The sequence below is a fragment of the Rhineura floridana genome, chromosome 6, assembly GCF_030035675.1.
Source record: "Rhineura floridana isolate rRhiFlo1 chromosome 6, rRhiFlo1.hap2, whole genome shotgun sequence".
Taxonomy (NCBI): Eukaryota; Metazoa; Chordata; class Lepidosauria; order Squamata; family Rhineuridae; genus Rhineura; species Rhineura floridana.
Window position 1 is genome coordinate 58,330,987 of NC_084485.1, and position 26,181 is coordinate 58,357,167.

The 26,181-nt window shown below is 42.8% G+C and overlaps 1 long non-coding RNA gene across 2 annotated transcripts; it reads left to right on the plus strand.

Moving 5' to 3' along the window:
- Positions 1-19,674: 19,674 nt before the first annotated feature.
- Positions 19,675-25,467, plus strand: LOC133386648 (uncharacterized). 2 transcript variants are annotated; one of them, XR_009763230.1, is made up of 3 exons: positions 19,675-19,783; positions 22,218-22,327; positions 25,372-25,467. It is a non-coding gene; the product is annotated as an uncharacterized LOC133386648 (long non-coding RNA). The 2 variants fall into 2 exon arrangements; XR_009763231.1 differs by lacking the exon at positions 25,372-25,467 and adding an exon at positions 23,296-23,467.
- Positions 25,468-26,181: the final 714 nt, after the last annotated feature.

The following is a 26,181-nucleotide window of genomic DNA, read 5'->3' on the forward strand; positions in this document are numbered from 1 at the left end:
TCTGAAATGAACCAAGTTATTTCCCCTGGGGAAAAATCAGATATATTATTTTCTGAGTCAATCCAATCAGGGCCGTCTCTAAAGGGTGGCCAGGTGGGGCCCTGGCTGAGGGGCCCTGGGGCTACAGGGGCCCCTAAGGGGCCCCTGCGCTCTCCTTCTGCAATCTGTGGCAGGATTGTTGCTGTGGATCACAGGGTGAGAGCTTCCGAGCTGCCTGCTATTCCCCCGTTCCACCTACCTTTCTCTGTGCTGTTTTTTGCAGGGTTGCCATCAATCAACATGGCGGCCGAGGTTTCCCTAAGGGGCTGAAGCCTCTGCCTCCATCTTGGTTGACTGCAGCAATTTGCGCATGTAGCACACATGCGTGTCATCAACCAAGATGGCGGCAGAGGCTTCAGCCCCATAAGGAAACCTCAGCTGCCATCTTGATTGATGGCAACCCTGTGCTCACAGTGCGCGCAGCCACAAAAAACAGCACAGAGAAAGGTAGGTGGAACAGGGGAATAGCTGGTGGCTCGGAAGCTCCCGCCCTGTGATCTATGGTACCAATTCTGCTGCGAATCACAGAAGGGGAGTGCCGGGGCCCAGGGCAGGCTGGTGCCCCAGGGCCCCGGCATGCCTGGGCCCGGCCCTGAATCCAATGTTCAGAAACCCTCCCTGCCAGCTCTTCTTGCCCTTTAAAATGCCATTCTCCCTACTCCTTTGAAATATACCAGGTGGTGGTGAAAGCAGCAGTATGGCATGTGGGGAAAGGAGGAAAGGGAGGAGGTCTGTGTCTTCCTCCTGGTGCACTTCAGGAACTTGTAAAGTTCACCTCAATGATAGGCAAGATTTACAAGGCCCAACATTCTCCTCCATTTGAGCCAGAATCAAAGCTTTACAAGCTGACTCCAAACTCAACTAGTTTGCCAGAATCTTTAGTTTAATCTGCCTAATCTGGCTGTCTTGCATAGGTAAGTAGGGATGAGAAATGATATAGAGGTTAGGAAAATGCATTTCACTGGGATCTGCTGTATTTTCAGTAGCATCTAACTGGATAAATAAGGCCAAAGGATGCAGCACTAAGCTGTCAAGCATGCTTGAATATGCAGGCTCCCACCTGCTTAGTTTTTGACATCTGCCCACTATTTTTCCTATCTGTATCTGCTACCTACTGTGTTTTGATTATACCTGTACCTTTGCCCCCAGGGCATATGGTGCAGTTGACATGTTTGTTTTCATGCTACATGCATTTTATTTCTCCATCACTTCCCCGCATTGCTGATTTAGAATCCAAACATGTGCTTGGTTTTATGAGGAAGCCCTAACAGAAGATTATGCAAAAGATTAGGATCCAGTTTGGGGAAAACTAACCTTGACAAAGTGCCAAATTGTAAGCTGCTAAGACAGCAAACAAGAGAAGAAAATGGGTTCACTGACTTGTGAAAGCCCCAGAGCTAGTTTTGGAATTTGCAATGAGTTTGTCACTGGAGCTCAGTCTGTCAAGCAACATGTGCTCTTAAGATGAAATGTGCAGATCTCCATGGAGCAGACAGTTTGCATGCCCTTTTGTTTTCACTCTTTTAGCAATGGAATGCAAGTGGGAAACAATCTTGCCCAGTGAACAAAATGTTGGACTTGGGAGAGCAGGCCTAGATAGGATGGCTCCCTGGTTGACCAAGAACTAGGCTCCACATGTATTGCACACCCTGCACAGGTCACAGGCCAGAGAGAGAAGCCAGAAAGGGGAGACAAATTAGACAGTGGAATACAACACAGAAAGGTGAGTCCCAAGAAGAAGTAGGATAGAGAAGACAGAAAGTTATGAAATGGAAGGATAACTGAAAAGGGGGCAGTTGAAGAGACTCACATAGGGCCTAAAGACCAGAGAAGTTCTATTATGATGGCAGAAAGGAGTGCTAACAGAGAGAGAACTACCTGAAAGGTGGTAAAAGGAAGTAGGTGGGCTGAAGAACCAAGATCTGAGGAAATAAGTGGTGATAGAGTCATGGGCTTGAAGTAGGGGGCTAAGGAGAAAATGGGACTTAGGAGATAACTTTAGGATGTAGAAGTGGTGGACTGTTTTTGCCAGGAAGGGAGTGGGCTGGAACACCAAGGAAATATAGGACTGCCAGAATTATGTCCTAAGATACCCCAACTCAAAAGGTACATAGAAAGGAAAATTTTGCCAAGTGCAGCTTCTCTCATCACTAGAGGTTTGGCATGTTGCTGACAAGCTATAAGGCATTCTCCTCTCCTGCGGCAGCTTGCATACAGTTGCTGTTTCTTTTCTCTTCAAGGAGTCAGACTTCTGAGGAAGCAAGCCTTTGGGGCAGAGTCACCAAGGCCTAAACGATCATTGGGAGCATCCCCTGTTCTTCTTGAAGGGAATCACATATGTCATTTGAACGCTGTTGGACAAATGTCAAAAGAATAAAATATTAGCAGGGAGGGCAAGAGATGCAAAATATGCTAATTAATTCCATCAATTCAGGGAAATTAAATGTGATTAAATAATTTACCTCTAAGGAGGTCTGTGTCTTGTCCTTCAAATTTTGCTCATCAGCAATAACAAAGAGGCAATTTCTTACACCAGTGATTTGGTTGTATTGTGTGAAAAAAAAACAACTGGAAAGAGAGAATGAAAAAAAACCTCTTACGATTTATAGTCTGCAAAGCAGAAAGGGAATAACAAAGTGATTGAATAGAGGAGCAAGGATATATTAATATGTTTTACTGAATGTGAAGCAAAGAGGCATACAGAAACAGTAATGATTAGCGCAGTGCAGCATTTTCCCATTCTCCAAAACACATTGTATTCAGTCCTCTCCCACAACCTTGTTTGCCTTTGGAAGAACTGATCTATTTCATTCTTTTAATTCCACATCTATACAATGGAGAATTGCTGTTTTCTTCCTAACAGGAGAACTGTGGGGAATAAATGCATTAATAACAGTAGTGATCGGTGATGTGGTGTGGCAGTGCTCACATGACCTCCCATCACCCCCATCGCTGCTTCTTACCAGGAGGTATAAGAAGAGGATTGAGGCGGCAGTGAGGTTGGTGTGGTGTAAATGCACTGGCAGAAGTCCATTTCCACCATACTGACCTCACCCTCCCCTCTACCCCTTAACACCACATCCATTATCTTGATGCTACATCCACATTCACTGCAGTCTCTAGTGAGGTGTCCAGCACAACTTCTGCTACAACACCATGGGATCAGTTTCAGTTGATGTGGCCTGATGATGTGGACAAGGTGCTTGCAATGATACGGCCAGCCACATGTGCCCTCAACTGTTGCACCTTGTGATGCCCCTGTAATTGTACAGTAATTATGGTGTTGGTTTTGTAGGGTAAATGTGGTAAATAGAGTGAGTGAGAGGGGGGAGTACATAGGTTGGAATGTTGAGGAATGTTGAGTTGTGATTGGCTGAGCATCTGGGTGATTGAGGGTATAAATGAGAGAATGACAATTGGTGGTTGGTTGAACTTAAAGTAATCTTGTTTATTCCTTGTGCTGGGGCCAGTGTGAGAGATCCATTACAAGACCAGACCTCAGGTGGGGGTCTGACAGGTGGTGCCAGTTGCGGTGGGATACGAACAAGAGGGGCTCCCCAGGAAGCAGTCTGATTGTTTGGGGAATAATAAAGATAACTTCTAAGTGTGTGTGGTGAAGTTTGTGAGTTCTTAGCAACAAGGCTGAGTACTTGAAAATGAAGAGGGAAATGCTGGTGGAGAAATGTATAGCTTTCCATTTACCTCATGAGGACAGAGGGGTAGATGAATTGTGTGTAACGCTAATCAGTTATACATTGGTCCAAAACCAAGAGCCAGTGACAGAAGAGACACCTGAAGGGTGCTCAAGTAATTTTGCCTATGTGGAGTATTTAAGAGAGAAGTTAAGATGGGAATGTGAGGAAAAGGATAAAGATAGAGAGACTGAGATGGTGAAACTGAGAATGGAGGCTGAGGAAAAGGAGAAGCAGCAGGCTGAGATGGAAGTGGAAAGGTTAAAATTAGAAAGGGAGAAGTTTCATTCTGAGGAGATAAGAAAAGAGAGAGATGAAGCAAAAATAAAAGTGATTCCAAAAGATTTCTCCATGTATGAGCTTTGGCAGGATCCCCAAATTTACCTCACAACTTTTGAAAAGGCAGCACAGATGTGGGGGTTACCAGAAGATAAATATATGCAGCATTTATCAAACTTAATTAAAGGGGAATTGGCTAAGGTGTATCAATGTTTCCCCTCAGACAGGCCAGTGACATATGCTGATTTTAAGGAAGCAGTGTTCAAAACATTTAGATTGGGGCCTGATTATTTCAGAAAACTTTTCAAAAAATTGCCAGTTACAGACAGGGAGGTCTTTTGTGGAGCTGGGGGCGAAATTGATGGATATATTTGATAAGTGGATGATGAGTGTGAAAGCTCAATCTGTGGAAGAGGTAAAAAGCCTCATTGTGTTAGACCAGTTATTCCATCAACTGCCACCAGAGATTAGGTTACTGGTTAAAGATCATTCCCCTAAGACTGTGCAGGAGGCTGAAGACTGGCAGATCATTGCACATCAAACCGAATGGGTTGGTTAGGAAAGACACAATTTTTTTAAAAAACAAAACCCAATACAAATGGCACAAGGGATGTGGTACCACAGAGAGTAAACCCTCTAACAAAATCTGAAGGTCACAGGGCACCACAAAATTGGTCTGTGTATCCTAAAACAGAGAGAAAGATCTGTTTTGGATGTGGTAAGCCAGGACATCTACGTTTCCAGTGTGAAGCTAGCAACCCCACCAGTAATCCTGTTCATGTAAGAACAGCAAAGAATGAGCAGAGTGAGGGGGAAGCTAAGAAAATTCAGTTCTGTCAAATAAGCTGGTCAAATGTGCAGGATTTTGACACGAGCTTAAGGGAAGAAGTGTGTGTGCAAGGGATGAAATATTGGGCTTTACTGGACACTGGTGCTGCCCAGACCCTCTTGAGGCCAGATCTGGTGAAAGCTGAGGAAATTTTACCCCAGGAGAAAAGTGGTTATACAAGGTGTGAGAGGTATGCCAGAGAGCATTCCAATGGCCTTCATAAAATTGAACTGGAGAGGAAAAGAGGAGTCTTATAAAGTGGGTATTGTGACGCCCTTCCCTGGCTCTCCCTGTCAGGTTACTACCTGCTCGTGGTTACTGCCTGTCTCTAGGCACCACCAGGGACTCCACCAGTCCGGACTGTCCTTTTTTATGGGTTCTCTCCCCGCTCTAGCACAGATCTCAACAGATCCCCCTGCTAGGCAGCACCACCAGTCACGTCCTATAACCAGTAGTCCCAGAGACTCTGCCTGAGTCTCTCTATCTGGTTACCTCTGTGACTGAGTGCTAAAGCTGTCCCAATCCCTTTGATTTACTCAGACTGCTTATAATTCTGGTTTGCTCTGAATACTTGTGGTGTTATATTCTTCACTTCACCCGCTGCCACCATTTGTCACTCTTCAGCCTTGGTTATTTACCTCACCCTCCCTTCTGGTCTGTGAAACCCCAGCCAAGGATCAGGCCTTTGGTAAACCAAATAAGTATTTTATTATATAACAGAGATAACAAGATTTCTTTAAAAGGCACTTAAGCATATGGTTACATCTATTCCTGAGGTACTGGTCTCAGTATTAATCCGAACTCCACCCTCTCCTCTCAAAACCCACCAAAACAACCCTCTCAAGTCCACCAACGTCCACACACGTCCACACCACATTCCCCCAGATTTACCTGACATTCTTCCTTTTATACTGTCAGCCATTTTAAACATTCAGCCAATCATCCAGCATTCTACTGCCCATTCACTCCCCCTTCCTCTTTCACTCCACTTACCATGTATCTTCTAAACAAACAGCACTTACCCTATTTACACTAATATAGGAACATCACAGGTATCAATGCCCAATAGCATGAACCTGTAATTTTGGGCAGAGATGTGATGGAATCACAGGGCCAGATTTATGTGGTGACAAGGCAACAGCTTGGCAAAGCTGCAGAAGCCATTTTGCCTGTCGCTGAGCAGAACAGGGAGGAGCCTGTAACTGAGCCTGTGGTCACCATAGCAACCCCTAGTGTGCCTGGAGAGAATGAAACATTGTTGCCAGTACTGAACTTGCTAGCTGCTGGAGACGCACAGGGGTTCAGAGATGAGTTGCAACAAGATTCCAGTTTAAAAGCCATAAAGGAACAAGCCCTACCACAAGGAGACCCTTTTACAGAGAGCCTGAGGGATCAAATAGTGTGGGAAAATAGGGTGCTGTATAGAACGTGGCTGCTAAAAGAGAGAGAGATAAACTGTGAACCAATCAAACAGTTAATCGTGCCCAGCAAATATAGATCTAAGTTGCTAGTAATGGCACATGATATACCTTGCTCGGGACACCTAGGTATAAAAAAGACAAAGAAGAGACTAACTGTGCATTATTATTGGCCGAATATTGACAAAGATGTCAACCAGTACTGTTTATTATGCCCAGCGTGCCAAAGAGTGGGTAAAAGTGGAGTGAAAACAAAGGCTACATTGAAACCCCTTCCTATAATAGGACAACCTTTTTACAAAGTGGGGACTGACATAGTGGATCCTTTCTCTAAACCCTCAAGGCATGGCCAGAGATATATCTTAGTGGTGGTAGACTATGCCACAAAGTACCCGGATGCTGAGGCACTGGGATTAGTAGAAACCCCTGTAGTGGCAGAGGCTTTGCTGAAGATTTTTATGAGGCTGGGTTTTCCCCATGAAGTTTTGACAGATCAAGGCAGTGTATTTATGGGGGAAGTGATGCAGTGCATATGGAAGTGCTCTGGGTTGAAGCATCTAAAAACAACCACTTATCATCCAACTACCAATGGGTGAACTGAAAGATTTAATGGGGTGCTGAAAGGGATGATAAAAAACTGTGTACAGGATCACCCACAGGATTGGGATGAACGCTTGGGGTGTTTCTTGTTTGGTTACCAGGAGGTGCCACAAGAATCAACTGGGTTTTCACCTTTTGAATTAATGTATGCAAGGAAAGTTAAGGGTCCTTTAGAGTTGTTATGGAATTATTGGGAAGTGTCCTTGGTGGAATATAAAACAACCGTGGTAGATTATGTGATGGACTTCCATAATAAATTAGAATCCATGATGAAAGTGGTACAAGAAAATATGAGCCAAGCTCAATAAAAACAGAGCTATTGGTATGACAGGACAGCAAGAGAGCGTTGTCAGGCTCGCACCTGCTTTCACCACTTTGTCAGGCCCCTACCCATCAGGATCCCACTTCAGGCCACCACATGCTAGGATCCTGCCTGTGGCTACTGCCTTGTCACGGTCCCACCTCAGGGTCCTGCTCTCAAAATGTTCTCTCACCGGCTCTAGCAAAGATCTCTCAAGATTCCACTGCTAGGCAGCACCACCAGACCTTCCTGTAAAACAATATTGCCTTGAGACTGTGCCTTAGTCTCCTCTTGGCTTATTGCTACTTTGTGTCTGGGTGCACTTGCAGGCCACAACCCTCCTGTATCTTTGTGCCTATAAAGAACACAGCCCTGGGTTGCTCTGGATACTTGATGATGTTACTCTATCTCTTCACCGCTGCCACCATTGATACTATTTCCCCACCTTGGTATATGCCCTACCCACCCTTCTGGTCTGTGTAACCCAGCCGAGGATAAGACGTTAGGTAAACCAAGAAATATTTATTTATATATACAGGAATAACAAGATTACTTAAAGGTATATTTTAACAAGCGTATGGTTTCATCAGATGCATTACTCTTTATGTTTCTAGCCGTCAATAACCTGCCTCACTACCTGTCTAAATCCAATCCAACCCACATAACCAACCGAACTCTCTCATCAACCAACAGAACTCATTAACCCCAGACTCTCAAACGCTCAGCCAATCATAATACAACATTCTCCAGCATTCCAGCCCATGTACTCCCCCCTCTCACTCAGTCTACTTACCATATATACTCTAATAAACCCACACTTACCATATTTACAGTATTATAAATACAGGGGCATCACAAGCGTACCTATGAAGCGGGGGATATGGTCATGGCATTTATTCCCAGAAAACAGGACAAGTTACAAGCCAGCTGGGAGGGCCCATTTGTTATTAGAGAAAAATTAGACACCTTGACTTATGTTATAACATCAGACAAACCGGAAAAACACAAAGCAGTACATGTGAACATGTTAAAGCCCTATCACGCCAGAGATACAAGGGTTTTACAAGTCACCTTGTTTCCTGAAAGGAGTGACCCTGTTCCACTGAATAAAAAGCAAGTGAGAGGATTCCTGGGTATGGCAGGGTACTATAGGTTTATCAAGGGGTTTGGGGAAATAGCTACCCCACTGCACGAATTGACTATAAAGAAACAGACAAAGAAAGTTGAGAGAAGTGAAAGGTGCCAAAAAGCTTTTGTCCAGTTAGAGCAGGCACTATGTCAGAGTCCAGTGCTAATAGCTCCAGACTATGAGCAGCCTTTCTCAGTGACCACTGACATGTCTGTCCTTGGTCTCGGAGTTGTGCTGATGCAACAAAGGGAAGGCACCAACCATCCTACTGCTTTCCTGAGCAGAAAGCTGACAACAAGAGAGAGGAATTACTCATTGGTGCAAAAGGAATGCTTGGCTGTTGTGTGGGCCCTGAGTAAACTGCGTCCCTACATGTGGGGAAGAAGATTTACCATCATCACCAATCATCTGATGTCTGCTGATGTGGCTGGACTCCAGAAGAACAGTAACACCATGCTCCAGAGATGGTTGAGGGCACTGCAAGAATGTCTAGTGGACTTTGTACATATTAAAGGAATAGACAACGTGATTGTGGATGGACTTTCCAGACATGTTCCTGAGACTTCAGTCACCTGACCAGGAAGTTGGACTGGATGGACGCTCTCCTCTTGAGTGATATGAACTCTGTTGTAACATGTCTTATTATTCTTGGGCACAAGAAGAATACTATGCTTTTGTTAAAGGGGGGGGGGAATTGTGATGTCCCTGTAAATGCTGTACAGAAATTATGTTAAGTGTTGGTTTTGTAGGGTAAATGTGGTAAGTAGAGTGAGTGAGGGGGGGAGTACATAGGTTGGAATGTTGAGGAATGCTGAGTTGTGATTAGCTGAGCATCTGGGTGACTGAAGGTATAAATGAGAGAATGACAGTTGGTGTTTGGTGTTTGGTTCTGGGTTTTGGAGGGGTGGGTTGGTGTTTAGGCGGGTAGTGAGGCAGGTTTTAGGACTAAGACAGTGATTCCCAACGTGGGTGGTAGCACACCCCTGGGGGGCATTACAGCCTTTCACAGGGGCATTGGCATGACTACAAACTTTAGGGGGGCATTTGGGTTCATTAGGAGGGGCGTTGACATTTGGCGGTCTGATACGACATTTGAAGCATTTAAGTTTAATTTTATTTAATACACAAATCATTAATTTTTAAACTGTTTTGTCCCCAGTTAGAATGTATTTAATAGTCTCAATTCATGGAAATAACACTATAAATAGTGTGTGCTCTTTAGTAAAGAAATTCTGAATAGCAGCCACTGTCATATCAAGGAATGGGGATATTAGCCACACCCCGGCACTAGGTAATGTTCCGATGCTGTCTTGAGGGATGTTGGAACCAATCACGAGAGAGTGTTTGATAATCTGGGTGTATTGGTGGAGGGCGCATTCTTCCAACAGATGAGTGCCGTGTGCAAATGGGTGATGCAGACAGTCAGTTATTCACTGGATTTCTTCAGGAATGGGACAAACTCGCTACCCGTTGTTTCTGTGATGTTTAAATGAACTTGTTTAATGAAACAATGCCGGTAAACTGAATGAGTTTGTTGTTAAGTATATTAAGTATAATAGGAAGCATTGGCATATACTTAATCTGAGGGGGGGGCGTTGGGCACAAAAAGATTTTGCAAAGGGGCTTTGGGTTGAAAAAGGTTGGGTAACACTGGACTAAGATATATACAGAGAAAACTATATATGTAACCACACGCATGTTGACTGAACTTAAAGTAATCTTGTTTATTCCTTGTGTTAATAAATAAATAGTTTTGGTTTAACAATAAGCCTGATCCTTGGCTGGGATATTACAGACCAGAAGGTTGGGCAGAACAAATACCAAAGCCGGAACAGTATCAATGGTGGCAGCAGTGAAGGGATAGTGTAACAGCAGCAGGTATCCAAAGCAACCCAGGGCTGTATTCTATATAGGCACAAAGATACAGGGGGGTTGTGGCCTGTAAGTGCACTCAGAGACTATGTATCTATCTGTGGAGGAGACTAAGGCACAGGTCAGTATTTCGTTACAGAGTGTCAGGTGGTGGTATCTAGTAGTGGGATCATGAGAGACCTGGGTTTGGGCCAGTGTGAGAGATCCATTACAAGACCAGACTGCAGGTGGGGGTCTGACACACCTCTTGGCTGATTAAAGCTTGCTGAGGAGGTATGACTAGGTGGATCCAGGGTGTGGTCAAAACATCCTTGTGGGAAGAATGTGACTTGACCACTCCTAAAAATACCCACCCTGGACCCATTGGTTTGTGACAACTACTGCTCAGCTATAAATACCCCCTTTCAGGAAAAGATGATTGAGAGGGTTGATAATCTCAATCCATCCAGGCCTGGTTATGGGGCTGAATCAACTTTAGTCACCCTGATGGATGACCTTTATTGAGAGAAGGAAAGGGGAAATGTGGCCCAGTTATTCTTACTTGATTTCTCATCTGCTTTTGATACAATTCACCATGGTATTCTCCTGAATCAGCTCTGTGAGATGGGTGTTGAGGGCACTGTTTTAGTGTTTGTACTATTCTTTCCCCAATGCTATAACATTTACATGAAGCGGTTGGGAGCAGTCATTAGGAGAACTGGGGCAAGGTGTCATCAGTACGCTGATGATACCAAGCTCTGTTTCTCTGTAACATCTGAATTGGGAGAGGCCATGCAAGCCCTGGACTGGTGCCTGGACTCAGTGGTGGGCTGCCTTGGTATACTTAGTGAATTTTCCTCCCCAGTTACTTCACCTGTCTGTACTCCATGCCCCACGGGCAATCTAAACACATTTCTCCCCTAAAAGCAAAAGGAATTGATCCCAACAGTGTAAAGTAGGTGAAAAAGGAATAGAACCCAAAGCCAATCAAGGAACCAACCAAAAAGATCCTGCTTTGCTATTTAACAGGCAACTAGCCAAGGCCACACTACTTATAATTCCAGCTCCTAACCCCCTCTGATTGGCCACTATCTCACACATGCCCCTCTCCCTAGCCACCCTTCTCTTTATATATATATATAATTTAATATTTTTAAAAACTCATGAAAATTCTTCAGCATTTTAGTGTGAATTTTTGCAAGTAATTTCTCCTAATATAATCCATTCTTGTATGTTATTTTCACTAACATATTCCTTTTTATGCACATTTGTCCCTAATATATGTGTATATGTAATACAACCAATATATGTAAACATTGGTTGGAGAACTACATCACAAAATTCAGATACGTGCACATTTTGAAGGATGGCTGTGTTTCAGTTCTCATATCATTTTGGAAAGTACAAATTCAATAGATGTGCTTTTAAATGTGAACTGAACTGAATTTCTCCCCTACCCTTAGCTGAGGCCAAGGGGATTTGTAGTCCAAAACATCTGGAAGGTGTTATTTGGATGACACCTGCTTTAATCACTGCACCACAGTGGCTGTAGATTGTCCATAGACAGCAAATGTGACACTTCCAAAATTTCTTTTTAAAGACATGGAGAGCTGCTGCCAGTTGGTGTACACAACACTAGGCAAGATGGACTGTGATATAAGATAATTTTATAAGTTGACGTTACAGGACAATAACTTCAGTTGAAGTTAGAGAAAACTGGGTTTGTGGGCACTGGGTTCCTTCAAGTCAGGGGACTGAGCACTGCATCTTTTTCCATTTTACTTTTCCATGCTACTACCAATTCAAAGCCCTTGGATTGAACTAGATTGAGCCAAAGTGCTCATTATAGATTAGCACAATTATCCTTCTTAAACTCAGTCCCTTCATCTGAGACAGCCAGTAGTTTACAACTGGGATCAAATCCTTCTTCTAATAAATAGCCCACCCTGTACCAAATGAATATAAGAAAATAGCTTCCAAATAGCCCATCTCGCTGCTGGAGAAAGGGAGCCAAAAACTATGATGGGAGTTTGGGGCATCTCTATTTTATTAATTGGCATTGTTAAATTTTATTTTAAAAGGAAAACTATTACAACCCTGCCAGCAGCAGCCAGACCTTTTATTGAACACAGAATCGATATGGCATCAAGTGGTTTGGGATGTCATTAATCAGGAAACTGGCATGTGGGAACTGAGAGGTAATAACACAGCCACCAGTCCTGTGGAGCAGTGAAGCAGAATTCTGGCTAGTCCAAATTACTCCTTGGCACAATGTTTACCTTTGGGTTGGTTTATAGACCAAACCCCCAGCTGTTTCTAATTGCTTTTATGTCATAGCCATTGCAGCCTGTGCTTAAATGGTAAACTAATTTTGCCAGTGATGATGAGGAGACCCACTGGTGCACATAACTTCTGCTGACAGCTCCGAGACCTCACCTCTGCTTTCCTGTGCAGGATGTTCTCTTTGTTCCCTTTGGCTTCGATTCATTTTGTTATTTCTAGTGAGTCCAAAGTAAAAATGACATGCAGCCATATATAGAACTCTAAATAAAAGCCCCATGGCAAAAATTGTGCTTTTTTTAATTGGAGGAAAATTATAATAATGTGTGTGTGTGTGTCTGCTGGTTGTTTTCTTCTGTTTCTTTTTTTAAAAACTTATTTTAATGTTTCTGAACCACCTTGATATTTTGGATAGCAATCCCAAAGTCACTATCAACTCTCAAGGTTCTTTCTGTGATCCTCTAGTTAGTCATACAACATAATTTTGAAATTGCCATTCTTTAACATATGTTGGAAACAATATGTTGTAAACATCACAGCTTGACATACAGATTATCATAGTGTTATATCATCATCATCTATACGTGATGTACCAGTAATATCTGGTAGAGCTACCTTTTGCTGCAATAACAGCTTTTTTGGGGGTAGGTACATAGCAGCTTTGCACACAGTGTCGGAGGGATTTTGGCCCATTCTTCTTGGCAGATTTACTCCAGGTCGTTCAGGTTGTTTGTTTGTCACTTGTGGACCACTATTTTCAAAGAGCACCACAGATTCTCAATGGCATTGAGATCAGGATTTTGACTGAGCCATGGTAGGACGTTCACTTTTTTGTTCTTGAGCCACTCCAATGTTGATTTGGCCTTGTGCTTGGGATCATTGTCCTGCTGAAAAGTAAATTTCCTCCTAGGTTTCATTTTTTTAGTGGACTGAAGCAGGTTCTCTTGCAGTATTTCCCTGTATTTTGCTCCATCCATCCTTCCTTCAATTTTACAAGATACCCAGTCCCTGCTGATGAGAAGTGTCCCCACAGCATGATGCTGCCACCACCATACTTCAATGCAGTGATGGTGTGTCTTAAGGCATGGGCAGTGTTAGGTTTGCGCCACACATAGCACTTTGAGTTTTGGCCAAAAAGCTCTATCTTGGTCTCATCTGACCACAAAATCTTTTCCCACATCGCAGCTGGGGCACTCTCATGCTTTCTGGCAAACTCCAAACATGCTTTCAGATGGTACGTTTTGAGTAATGGCTTCTTGCTACCTTCCCATACAGGCCAGTGTTACGCAGAGCTCTTGATATGGTTGACTGGTGCACCATTACTCCACTCCCAGCCACTGAACTCTGTAGCTCCTTCGAAGTGATGGTTGGCCTCTGTGTGGCTTCTCTCAGAAGCTGCCTCGTTGTTTGAGCCCTGAGTTTTGAGGGACAGCCTTTTCTTGCCAGTACCTGGGTGGTGTGATGCAGTTTCCACTTCCTGATTATTGATCCAACTGTGCTCACTTGGATATCCAAACACTTGGATATTATTTGTACCCTTTTCCTACTCTATGTATTTGTATTACATTATGCTTCACTTCTGTAGAATGCTCTTTGGTCTTCATTTTCCTTCAGGTCCACAGCCTGACCAATGATCCTTCAACACTGGGGTTTTTATCCTGATAACGTGACAGCAACTTTAATGGTTCACGGGTGGAGGCCAATGGTAAGGTAATTGTGTCCTAGATAGTGCAATTTCGTTCATCTGTGTAAACTGGGAGCTTTCACAGCACAGGGGTTGAATACTTATGCAAGCAACATGTTTCAGGTTTTTATGTTTCTTACAAACATTTCCCAGCATAAAACCAATGTCACCTTACAATAATTGATTTTGAGTTTCAGTGTTTCAAAATAAAATATCATACAGGACGACATTAGAGTGTACCATTTCTAATTCCGTAATATGAGAGCATTGGTCAGGGGTCTGATTACTTTTGCAAGGCACTGTAAGTCAAATAACAGCTATTTTGCATTTTTCAAAAAAAAATTAATCCCAATTTTTGAGAGAATTCCAAAGCGAGAAGCAAACTCACTGGAGCAAATGTCCCTATAATGCTTGGTTCAGCTCTACTGGATTGCCTCCTATAGACATGTCACTAGGAAAGGCTGCTGACAAAAAAAAACTAGCATAAATAATTCAGGAAGGAAGAGAGAGAGTGAAGTAGCAGCAGAAGAAACTGCTGATTTCCAGCCAGCTATGTAGATGGTGGAATGGTCTATTTTGTTTCATAAGATTGTTTCCTTCAGAGATCATAAGGAGCAAAATACTGTGCTCATGATGTTTGCTTGGAAATTATGGTAACTGAGGATTCCAAAAGAGTCCATATTTTCCAAAGGGGATTTCCATTGGTAAACCAGTTAACTTTTCCCTTGAAGTTTAAACAGTGCATGTATTGGAGGGAGAAAATCAGGGTGAGGCTAAAAGCAGTTTATGAAAGATTCATAAGCTTTACAACTGAGAAATATGATTACTACGAAACCTTGTGTTCCCATACATTAAAAATTAAAGAACAAGAAGCTTGTCATAAATTGACTTTTCTGCAGTAAGTTATTATTGGAGCAGCTAGGCATGTCCTCCTCTAGAGCCCTTTGTACCTTTGGTAGCATGAATCTTTAAACATAGATATGATTTAATAAATTGCTGAATAAGCTAGAAGGGGCTGGAATGGAAAATAAACTCTGGCAGCAGGTGGTATTTTACCTTGTGTTCCATCCCAGTCTATCAGCTGAGAGTGATTTCTGATGGAAAAGTTTTACAGGGGAAAAAAACAGAAAACTGAACAAAAAGTACATGCCCATGTCACATTGGCTATGTAGTGTGAATGCACATAATTTGTCAGGTCCCTTTGAAAAGGACATAATCTGAGTTGAGCTGATTTTGTTGTATTTTTAGCAATCAGCTATCATACATGAATGGTGTCATGCATCAGAGGCAACTGGGAAAGAATTAGGTGCTCTCCTTCCCCCGTGCATTGTAAGGGCTCAAGTGGTGGTTTAAAAAGCATGTTTCTGCTTTGATCTGCAGCACTGTTACTGTTACAGGTGCTACATAATATTCTGCATTTAGTGTGGCCACATCTACACTTTGGGATTCCCTGTCTGTCAACATCAAGCAGTCAGCTTCGCTGTACTCTTTCTGGTGCCTGCTTAAAACATTTTTGTTTAGATAAACCTACCCAGAGATATAGATGTTGACATGTGTTAATCTTTTTTCCTTAATCTTACTGTTAATTTTAACCAACCTTCAAATGTTTTTAATTACTTGTTTGTAACTGGGTTTATTTGATAATATTAATATTTTGTAAACCGCTTAGAGGGTTTATTACAATCAAGGACTACTATCAATTTTGTTCAAATAAATAAATGTGCATAGTGCTTGTGTATTTTCCCCTTGGCTCTCTCTGTCTCAGTACACAGGAACCTCCTTCGCAGTTTACTCACATGAAGGGACAACATGGATAAAAAGGGGCAGTATGGCCACACATATTGCCCTGCCATGAGGTCACACAGTTCCTTTGGGTGACGCCTTACATGTTGTGGAAAAAATTCTGAAGCAGGGAGCATTTTCTTTCTTTAATAGGCTCCCTTCCGGATTTTTCCAGAACATAGGAAGCTGTGTTACCCTGAGTCACACCATTGGTCTATCTAGCTCAGTACTGCAACACTGACTGGCAGTGCTCTCCAGGATTTCAGATGGGGGTCTCTCCTTGCTCAACATCCTTGCTCCTTGATCTCCATCCTTGGAGATGCTGGGGACTGAACCTGAGAACTTCTGTGTGCAAGGCATGTGCTCTACAACTGAGCTATGGTCTTTCCCCAAATAGTTCTAAATTGTGCAAGGAGACTACATGGATAGAAAAGGCTCTCTGCCAAGAGAAGCTGCACAACCTCAGGAGTAAGCTATATAGCCCCACAAACCATTTGTAGCCATGTTGCCCCTTCATAAGAGTAACATGTAAAGATGACTAATGTTGCATGAGAAACTGCGTCTCACTTCCCCTTCCCAAATTCCATCTGTACTTCACTCTGAATAGAAAGTAAAAATACAAAAGTGTTGGTGGTTGCTCCACAATGGTGACATTCTACGAAGGACATGAGGAAGAACCGATTCTGCTACTGTATATAGTATGGAAACTATACAGTTTTTTTCTGTAATTTGATAAGCAACAGCCAAACCCATGCTTATATAAGTGGCCAAAAATAAGTAAGTGGCCAAAAATAAGTAACTGGCCACCAAGGCCTTCATATTTCTACATCCACTTAGCTGGCACTGAGAGAAAGGCCCACTGAATGCAGTGATGGCAAACGATTAATGAAAGAGGTTGGCTGGAACCCAATAGGAATATAAATTGAATCATTCCAACCATTGGAATTGGCTTATAACATCTAGCACTCCGATATTTAAAGGTGTTGTAATACTTGTTTTGAGGAACAAACTTAATTGTGATCTGCAAGTTATCCCAATAGTACAGGCCTGCAACATAGACCTGCTCCTTTCAGTTGTGTGGCTCCAGGATAATGAACATGGTTAGAAGCCTCCTTGAGATCAGGAACCAAAGGTAGCCACTGTCTTGGAGAAATCCAAAGGTTTGCAAAAGTACAAAAAAAATAGGGACTCCCTAAAAATAGCCAAAGAGGACTGAGCATGCTCAGTGGACACAGAATATAGACTGACTCCTGGAGGTGAGAAAATGGAAAACTAAGAGCGAGAGGAAATAGAATGGGGTATCTTGGAAGAGGGTGTGTCCGATTGGCTAGAAACCTGAACTAGAATAGTCCATACTGCAAATTTTGTTGCAGGTTCTACTTATTCTGTACTATGTGATTTCATCAGTGGTTGTAAGTTCTATAGGTTATATGTATGAGAAAATATTTGGTAGAATTAGTTGCACTTATTTCCCAGTGAAATCAGTGAGACATAGATTTTCATTGTTAAGGCCACATCTGCACCTTCCATTTACAGCACTATTATACCACTTTAACAGTCATGGTTTTCCCTCAAAATAATCCTGGAAACTGTACTTTGTTAAGAATATTGAATGTTGTTAGGAGACCCTTATTCCCCTCACAGAACTACAGTTCCCAAGGTTATTTAACAATCACTGCTTCTTCCAAGAGGAATCTGAAAATTATAGCTCTGTGAGAGGAATAGGGATCTTCTAATAACACTCAGCACCCTTAACATACAATTCCCAGGATTCTTTGGGGGAGGCTGTGATGCCCCTATAAATGTTGTACAGTAATTATGGTAAGTGTCGGTTTGTAGGGTAAATGTGGTAGGTAGAGTGAGTGAGAGGGGGGAGTACATGGGCTGGAATATTGAGGAATGTTGAGTTGTGATTGGCTGAGCGTCTGGGTGATTGGTATAAATGAGAGAATGACAGTTGGAGAGTTAGTTGTTTTTGGTTCTGTATTTTGGAGGGGTGGATTGGTGTTTAGGCGGGTAGTGAGGCAGGTTTTAGGACTAAGATATATAAAGAGAACACTATTATATGTAACCACATGCCTGTTGACTGAACTTAAAGTAATCTTGTTTATTCCTTGTGTTATCAAATATATAGTGTTGGTTTAACAACACGCCTGATCCTGCCTGATCCTTGGCTGGGATATTACAGACCAGAAGGGTGGGCAGAGCGAATACCAAAGCTGGAAACAGTATCAGTGGTGGCAGCAGTGAAGGGATAGTGTAACAGCAGCAGGTATCCAAAAGCAATGCGGGGCTGTAATCTTTAAAGGCAGAAAGATACAGGGGGGTTGTGGCCTGTAAGTGCACCCAGACATTATGTAGCAATCATCTAGGAGGAGACTAAGGCACAGTCTCAGGTCAGTATTGTGTTACAGAGTGTCAGGTGGTGACACCTAGTAGTGAGATTGTGAGAGACCTGGGTTGGGGCCAGTGGGAGAGATCCATTATGAGACCCAGAGTAGGGGAATGACAGAGGCCATGACGGTTAAAATGGTATAATAGTGCTTGAAATGGATAGTGCGGATGTGGCCTAACCTTTCACATTGATTTCTGTGGGACTTATGTGCTACTATGCACATCTACCTAGTATCTACTACTACAAGGGTATCTACACCTTGTTTCTCGCTCCCACTCCTCTCATGGATGGGTTCCTTGTTGCTCATCTGCTGTATCCACTGGCCTGTGTGTGTTGTTTAACGCCAGATTGGTACACAATAAGACCACACTCATCCATGTTTTGATAATGGATGAAGGTGCTGATTTGGTGTGCATTACTGAGACCTGGTTGGGTGAGCTGGGAGGAGTTGATCTGACCCAGCTTTGCTCTCCTGGATACTCAGTGCAACACCAGCACAGTCTGCAGGGAAGGTGGGGAGGAGTTGCTGTGGTCTACAGAACTTCAGTCTCAGTCCCCAGGAAACCACTCTGTCTTGGAGCTGGCTGTGAGGGCCTACACCTGGTGTCGGGCCAAGAAGACAGTAAACTAAAGCTGCTGGTGGTGTACCATCCACCCATCCAGTGAAGCTTTTCTATATTGTCAGGGGTCTGTTGACATCAACTCCAGGAAATGGAGTTTTAGACTCTGGAGGCCTGCTGTGAATTGTTTGCAAGGCACTTTAAAGGTAAAGTTGCTTGCCTCCATAGCAATCTTGATACTCCATCCACATCTGCGGTAGTCTCCAGTGAGGTGTCCAGTGCAACATCTACTGCAACTTCTTGGAAATGGTTTCAGTTGATGCAGCCTGATGATGTGGACAAGGTGCTTGTGATGATGCGGCCAGCAACGTGTCCTCTCGACCCTTGCCCTTCTTGGCTTATTAAAGCTTGCTGAGGGGGTTGTACCAAGTGGATCCAGGGTGTGGTCTGTCATGCCAGCTTGCCCCAGGCCTGCAACTAAGATGGCTGCAGAGCAGGGAATTGTGGGGTTTTCCCTTTTAATATTCTTTTGATAGCCTGAGATCCTGAAAGGTTAACAACTGGTTTTGCTCACAGGCATGAGTTGGCAGTTTTACAGCCTCAGATGAAGTTGATTACAAGGCCCAGCTAACACCTTCTTATCAGCAAAGGGCCTGGTTCCACCAAGGTCATAAACCTTGGGAAGTTTTAGGGAGGATGCACTTTATGGCCGGGAACAATGAGTTTTTTCATCTCATCGTGACGCCCTTGATTGGTTACTTGCCTCCGGCTGTTGCTAAGGCTTTTGCCATAAGTATGGGCAAGGAAATCTAAGTTTTCTTCCTCTTGGGGGTTCCATCATGCTTACCTGATGTGACCCGATTAGGATCCATCCTACCATCAGCTACCCTGACCCGAATCTCTCTCAGGGGAGAAGGCTAATCATCTACAAGTCTTTTCGGTCTGTAAGTATAGAGCAGGCTAGTTAGACTTTGTTATTTTGTTTTGTGACTGAACTCTCTTCTGTTGTACCTTGCCCCTTTGGGTGTGGTCTTTAAGGAATTGGTTTGCTGCTAAAATTTGTGCACCTCTTTTACCCTTTTTACCTTTTTGTACTTTTATTCTTCTACTTTTTATTCTTTAATAAACTTTAATTCTATTACCAGTGTGTGTTCATTTCACAAGAAGGCCAGTCCTAAATTCAGTCTTTGCCATCGACCACAACTACCGTGTAAAAGTAGAGTGTTTTGCCTGAGGCTTTTAGGAGCAAGGAGTATATCTTGGCTCTTGCCCTGTAAAAGCCTTGGTGGGTGACTGGGCTCTGGGTTCCCCTCTGGCTCAGAGTGGCTAACCAGTAAGACGGGTGGTGGCAGTTGACCACCTTGCAAGGTTGTTGTGAGCGTGCACAGCCTTAGCAAAGAAAGATATTTGCCAGGATCAATTGCCCTGGAGTAGGGATTGACTCCTGGGACAGTGAAAGCACTGGGGGAGTACCCCTGGGCTTCCATTACATGGTCAATGTATTGTTGTGGGAGGGAGTGGTTCCAGCCACCCTGAAAGAGGCAGTGATCCGACTGCTCCTGAAGAAGCCAACCCTGGACCCATTGGTTTGAGACAATTATTGTCCAGTCACAAATACCCCCTTCTTAGGGAAAGTGATTGAGGGTTGTGGTGCAGCAATTGCAAGTACTCTTGGATGAAACAGATTATCTTGACCCATTCCAATCTGGGTTCAGGCCTGGTTATGGGACTGAATCAGCCTTGGTCGCCCTGATAGATGACCTTTATCAGGAGAAGGACCCTGTTACTCTTACTTGATCTCTCAGAGGCTTTTAATACCATTGACCATGGTATCCTTCTGGGTTGATTTAATGAGATGGGTATTGAAGGCACTGTTTTACAGCGGTTCTGATCCTATCTCCAAGGTCATTTTCAGAGAATGGCATTGGGTGATTGTCTTTCAGCCCCCTGGCAGTTGTGCTGTGGGGTGTTGCAGGGTACCATCTTGTCCCCCATGGTGTTTAAGATCTATATGAAGCCCTTGGGAGCAGTCATCAGGAGATCTGGGGTGAGGTGTCAGCAGTACATTGATGATACCCAGCTCAATTTCTCTGTAACATCTGAATCGGGAGAGGCCATGCAAGCCCTGCACCACTCCCTAGACTCGGTGGTGGGCTGGATGTGGGCCAATAAACTGAGTGTGAATCCTAGCAAGATGGAAATTCTGTGGGTTGGTGGTTCCCAAGTTCAGATAATTAGTGAGTTGCCTGCTTTGGATAGGGTCATACTTTTTCTGAAAGAGCAGGTCCGTAGTCTGGGGGTGCTCCTGGATCCATCTTTGTCACTAGAGGCCAGGTGACCTCAGTGGCTAGGAGTGTCTTTTATCAGCTTTGGCTGGTAAGACAGCTGCAGCCATTTCTGTACCGGGATAGCCTGACCACTGTTGTCCATGCACTGGTAACCTCCAGGCTGGATTACTGTAATGCACTCTATGTGGGGCTGCCCTTGAGGTTGGTTCGGAAGCTGCAGTTGGTGCAAACTGCAGCAGCGAGACTGCTCACTGGGGCAGGGTATCGCCAACATGTCACCCCACTGCTCAAAGAATTGCACTGGCTGCCCATTTGCTACCGGGCCAAGGTCAAGGTTCTAGTTTTGGTGTACAAAGCCCTACACAGCTTGGGACCAGGATACCTGAAAGACTGTCTTATCATTTACATACCCAGTCGATCACTGTGCTCTGCAGGTGAGGGCTTCCTGCAGATACCATCTTATCAGGAGGTCCGTTCTGCACAACATTGGAAATGGACCTTTAGTGTGGCTGCACCTACCCTTTGGAATTCCCTCCCCTTAAATATTAGACAGGTGTCATCTCTGTCATCTTTCTGGTGCCTACTGAAGACCTTCCTCTTTCAACAAAACCTTTAAGTTGAGACCTTACCCGAGTCTACGTCTGTGTTGGAACTGCTTTTTAATATGTTTTTAAACCTTTTCTAAAAGATGTTTTAAATCTTTTTTAAAAAAGATTTTTTTTAAAGATTTTATGTTTTAATATATTTTAAAGTCTATTTTTATGGTGTTTTAAAGTGTTTTTAGTGCTTTCATTTGCCGCCTACTGGGAGGAAGGGCAGGATATGAATGAATGAATGAATGAATCAATACTAATTTAGCTTGCATGAAACTTGTTGTTTAAACTTTTTGGCTATTAATTTAACAAGGTATAATTTTTCATAGGGTTTTTAGGAAACACATGTTTGTTGCACACTTTGTTAACTATAGCTGAGGATTTGAAAAGAATTTCACTGTGTATTAGCAGTGACAAATTTCAGTGTGTCTCCAGCCAATTGAGACATCTGCCAAGGTAGCTTCATTCTGTTTAACAGTATCTGTTTTTAATTATAGGTGTTCGATTTAAAGACACAATGAATCAATGTGCTGTGAAGGGATGGATCCATTTAAAAGTGAGATCACAGCAACTGTTCATCTTTCATCTGTACCAAAGCCTTCATAAGGTGAGATGTAGCAGCTTGCCTGTCTGCAAACATCTATAGAATAAAAGCAAATGGTTTCCATGAAGCCAATTGTGAGGTCAGAAAGGAAGAATTTAATTTCAGATTGGGAATCACAGCAGGTACAAATGAAACTTTTTTCAAGGGAAAAAGGAGCTTATTTCAAAATAAACATCTTCAAAATATAATTAAAAATGTTAATACAAAACATGTTAATACAAAAGAAGTTAGGAAGTATTTCTGAATGAAGTATTCTTTTCATAACATATTTCAGGGGCTGATCTATTAAACAAATTAGGTGTAGCAAATGTGTGCACAACTGCAGATCAAATTTATGCACACAGACACCAACAGTGAGTAGAGCAACAGCTGGTATTCATACACAGTTTTTATAGCCAGAAAAGATGAACAAACAGGATGACGTGAGAGATTTGAGTTCATCTTCAGCAAAAGCTTATCAAAAAGTCAGCTTGCCTCCACACCCACCAAGATGATTCTTGAGATGAAAACAATGGAATAAGGTTACATTTATTAATATAACAACTTGGAGGAACAGCATACCAAATTAACTGAATTCAGAAAATATGGACAGGTGAGGATTTTAACTAATTCTGGCAGGTAAGCATCTCTTCAGACTCCTGGCCATGTGATATAGCCATAGACTGTGGCTCCTCAGCAAAGGATGGAGAGGAAATTATTCCCTACTTGCTAGGCTGGCCTTGGGTTTGAACCCAGCACATGCACCCAGGCTAGGGTTGCCATATTGCCTGGTTAGCTGGGTTTTATGTGGATTCTAGCTAAGCTACCTGGTGCCCAATGAGCCCATTAGGTGGCTCAGATTCCCAACCTTCATTTTTTTAAAAAAGCAAGTCTCTAGCCCCTGTGGATCCAGAGGTACAAGGCAGAATGTGGAGGCAGTTTTCTGCCCCTTTTGTGAGGAATCAGCCTATTCTTGTTTCCATTGTTCTTAGCCAATGAGAGATGCCATAGCTGTCCTGGGAAAATCAAGAATTTTAGTTTGCCTGCTTGCTGCATATGCAGAATCTAGCAGTTTAGAAAACTGCACATGCTAACTTGATCAACACATGCAGCTCCACTTTCTGATTGAGTCAGCAAGGAGAAGCAGCCTTCACCTCAATTGCCTCTGTGTCTCAAGGTATGTGTCTTAAGTGGTGGGTGCAATGGGAGGGTCTGCCTGCCATTATGGAGGATGGAATAAAGAAGGTACGAATCCACCAAACGCTCCCTACCCTGAACAAATACAAGATATAAAAGCAAACCTCTATGTAGAAAAGGCTGCAGGATTGGCATTTGCATTTTTCGGCCCTGCCCCCACCCTGTTAAATAGTGCTTACTCCCAAGTAAAGTTGCATTGGAATGCAACCTCACTCACCCTGTTGCCTCAAAGAGCATCTGTTCAGCAAATTAGAAAAAGCTAAAAAATATCTTTCAAAAAATATCCTTCTTCAAAATGACTGGCAGGCATCTCCTCACCAAAGATTTCCCTACTTCATTTCCACACCAAATGGGTGTGCATATGTGAGTTTGTGTGCACATACACACACACATGTACATATATACATACATATACATATGCAATGCAGTGGGGGTGTAAACTTTCCCCTGCCTAAGACCAATAGGAATGGCTTTCTCCCTCTTAAGACCAGTAAGAGTGGAATAGCTGCCCTGTCTAATGCTAGCACAGCTTGTCAAGTTTCTAAAATTCACTGCATTTTTTATTTTATTTTTTAAAAAGAGGTGCCAGCACTCATGTCTCCATCAAGTTCCAGCCTTTATCATAGAAGGGTGTGTTTTCTTTCTTCTTGGTCTGGTATGTGAGAATCAGTGTACTAAAGACACTTATCACGTGGTCAGACACTACTCTCTTTAGATAAGATGATCAACTAAACTAATAATATTGAAATCTTTATTTTTATTTGCATTACAAGTTGTAGTGGTGTGTTCATTTCACATTTCCTAACTGTTGATACAGACAACCTCTCCATAACAATATTGCTTTTAATTGATGCTTTGCTGGCTTTTTATTTTATGTTAGATTTTTATACTGCTGCATTCACTTGTTTTATACTTGTTTTTGTTTTGTGTTTTATTCTGTTTTTATATTAATTGTGTATTTTTATTGTTTTTATTATGTTTGTAAGATGCCCTGAGCTGTGTTTTTAACAGTGGAAGGGCAGGATATAAATCCTCCTAATAAATAAATATTCCATAATGTAGGAAACTAGAGTCTAGGCATTTAAGGCTAAAAATGTACGGTTTTCTTTTTTTAAAAAAAGATTCCTCACATCCTCCCTCCCCCAGTTTTTGATGGTAATTACTAGGCACAAAAATAAAACAACTGGACAATGCAACCATTGATATGCTCAATTTACATAATCTGCAAATCATTTGCATAATATGCAAATTAGCATGCCAGATTTGTGGGGCATGAATATGGCAGCCTTAACTCAGGCCCCATTGTCTAGCGTCCACCCAAAATCCACATATCAGGCCTAAATGCCTCAAGTCCCATCAGGCATAATGCACTGGCAGATCTCTAAAGGGTGTCCTTAACCTAAAAATACCTCCATACACCTAATGTGTTTCTCCCCAGTTTTCTCACCTGCCAGGATTCAATGCCCCAAAGAACAACCAAACCACACCACTTCCACATGCAAATCTAATTCATCCCAACAGTGGGAAGTAAGCAGCAAAAGAGGAACTCTAACGCCAATCAAGGAATCCCTGCAGAAAATTCTTACTTAGCCCCTTCAAACAGGTGACTAGCAAAACCCACACTGCATATAGGGAGGGAGTGTAGGTGCAGAAAAATGCAAGGAGGAAGAGTTCAAGGGAGGAGCTGGCTCATAAGCCATGCCTCCTTCCAATTGGCCATTAGACCACCATGTGCTCCACCCCTCAGCCCCCTTTGGGAGGCAACCTCCCGAGGCCTCTTTGAGAAAAGGAGGGGTGAGGGCAAATGCACTCCCACTACAAGAGCAGGAACCGTACTCTTATGGTGATCAATTCAATTTTTTTTGTTTCAGTTGTTTGCTGAAGGAGCTGACTGTATGCATTCAGTCTGTATGTGATGGATTCCAAAGCATACAAAGGTGCAGCTTTGCAAACATGTTCATCATTCATGATAGGTTAGTGATGTCTAACCTACATAATAAAGCTATGAATGTGACATTGTGGTTATACTTTACTGACACATGCACCTTCTTCTCTCACGCTATTACCTAATAAGTGTATTTACTAATAGGCAAAACTCTTGTGGCTTAAGAATGTACCTATAGCCAACTGATATTTCTATCAAACTTTAAAAAGCAGGGAAATTGGGCAGCTATAGTGAATGCACCAGGGGAGCAGGAGACCTGACCTCCTTTCTGAGATATTGTACTGCCCCACAAAGTGGTCAAAATGCAAACACAATTTGGGTTGGTCTTTCACAGTCCAATCCACTTCCTGTGTAGCCTGGAAGAATTTGGTAACATATGCCTCTGAGCATATAGTGAGTGGTGGCAAGACCTGCAATCAACCCAAATAACAGAAACAAGACGTGCTGTGTGATCTTGTTTTAGCAGGGAGGAAGCAACAATATTAAAACAGTTTATATAGTTCAGATAGTCACTTTAAATATGTTTGATTTACTTTGCAATTTTCTTCCTTGTCCCTATTTCTGGCACTTCATGGCGGCATGCAAGGTGCAGGTTGGCATATATTGGGTGGCATAACACCAAATGATTGCCATGGGGACATAACACAATATGGCTGACAAATCTAAACAAGCAGAAAAACAGACAAGATCACAAAATTGGAAAAATATGGAAAACTTTAACAAAATAAAAACAGCC